At 38.7% G+C, this 2,015-nt stretch overlaps 1 pseudogene; it reads left to right on the top strand.

Annotated features, from left to right (window-relative positions):
* The first annotated feature begins 506 nt into the window (after positions 1–506).
* Positions 507–1,538, top strand: LOC133775719 (protein disulfide-isomerase A3-like; annotated as a pseudogene).
* The last annotated feature ends 477 nt before the right edge of the window (positions 1,539–2,015 follow it).

The raw sequence follows: 2,015 nt of genomic DNA, 5'->3' as shown, positions 1-2,015 counted from the left end.
ACCACTCTTACTCAATATAGTACTGGAAGTATTAGCAACAGCAATTAGGGAAGAGAAAGAAATAAAGGGCACTGAAATTGGAAAGAACAAAGTCAAAATATCCATGTTTGCAATGAGATGATGTTGTACATGGAAATACCTAACCACACCACCGAAAAGTTGTTAGAAGTGATAAGCCAATTAGGTAAAATCACAATGTACAAAATTAACATACAAAAAAATAGTAGAATTTTTATATACTGGAAAATAAATCAAGAAAGAGATCTCTGGGGGCCGGCGCTGTGGTGTAATGGGTAAAGCTGCCGCCTACAGTGCCAGCATCCCATATGGGTGCCAGTTTGAATCCTGGCTGCTCCACTTCCGATCCAACTCTCTGCTATGGCCTGGGAAAACAGTAGCCAACTGAGAGTGAACCATTGGATGGAAGATCCCCACCCCCCCACCCCGCCTCTCCTTCTCTCTCTGTGTAACTCTGACTTTCAAATAAATAAATCTTTTAAAAAAGAATGAAAGAAAACATTTTTGGTATCTGTCCTCACATGACAGAAGACAATAAAGATTTGACTATGATGTGGACTATGAAAAGAATGCCAAAGGGTCTAACTACTGGAGAAACAGAGTAATGATGGTGGCAAAGAAGTTCCTGGATGCTGGACACAAACTCAATTTTGCTGTAGCTAGCCGTAAAACCTTTAGCCATGAACTTTCTGATTTTGGCTTGGAAAGCAGTACTGGCGAGGTTCCTGTTGTTGCTATCAGAACTGCTAAAGGAGAGAAGTTTGTCATGCAGGAGGAGTTCTCCTGTGATGGCAAGGCTCTGGAAAGGTTCCTGCAGGATTACTTTGATGGCAATCTGAAGAGATACCTGAAATCTGAGCCCATCCCAGAGAGCAATGATGGGCCTGTAAAGGTAGTGGTAGCAGAGAATTTTGATGAAATAGTGAATAATGAAAATAAAGATGTCCTGATTGAGTTTTATGCTCCTTGGTGTGGTCACTCTAAGAATCTGGAGCCCAAGTATAAAGAACTGGGAGAGAAGCTCAGCAAAGACCCAAATATTGTCATTGCCAAGATGGATGCCACAGCCAATGATGTGCCTTCTCCATATGAAGTCAGAGGTTTTCCTACCATCTACTTCTCTCCAGCCAACAAGAAGCTAAGTCCAAAGAAATATGAAGGTGGCCGTGAATTAAGTGATTTTATTAGCTATCTACAGCGAGAGGCTACAAATCCCCCTGTAATTCAAGATGAAAAACCCAAGAAGAAGAAGAAGGCACAGGAGGATCTCTAAAGCAGCAGCCAAATACACCACTTTGTAAAAGGACTCTTTACCAGACATGGGGAAATTATTGGGGAGGACTGAGACCCATGTGGGATTATTACCTCTCGGAACTGAGAGGACAGAATGGATGTAATCTGAATCCTATTCAATTTTCTCTAAACTGTTTCTTAGCTGCACTGTTTATGAAAATACCAGGACCAGTTCATGTTTGTGGTTTTGGGGAAAATTAATTTGTGTTGGGGAGAATGTTGTGGGGGTAGGGGGAATTGAGTTGGGGGGTTATTTTCTAATTTTTTTTTGTACATTTGGAACAGTGACAATAAATAAGCCCCCTTAAAAAAAAACAGAATGAAAGAAAGGAAGGACGGAAGGACGGACGGATCCTCTTTAGAAAAGCTACAAAAAAAGTCAAACATTTTGGAATAAACTTAACCAAAGTGAAAGTTCTTATATTAGTATACTTCTCTGTGCTAAGTATAGTAATATGAGATAATATGAGATCTTAATAGGGGAAATGGGATGAGGGGAATATGGAAACTTGTATTACTCCCTCACAATTTTTGTTTTACAAAGTTAAAATTGATAATAATTAAAAGTTATAATAATACACATTATCAGATTAAAAATGAAAAAAAGAGGAGAAAAATAGAATATTGAATCCTGTCTCATTCTAACAATAGGTGACATTCATTTAAAATAAAATCTAATCAGAACAAAAGCCTATTCATCTTAA

The sequence above is a fragment of the Lepus europaeus genome, chromosome 17 (genome assembly GCF_033115175.1).
Source record: "Lepus europaeus isolate LE1 chromosome 17, mLepTim1.pri, whole genome shotgun sequence".
NCBI lineage: Eukaryota > Metazoa > Chordata > Mammalia > Lagomorpha > Leporidae > Lepus > Lepus europaeus.
This window is presented reverse-complemented; position numbering and strand designations above follow the sequence as displayed.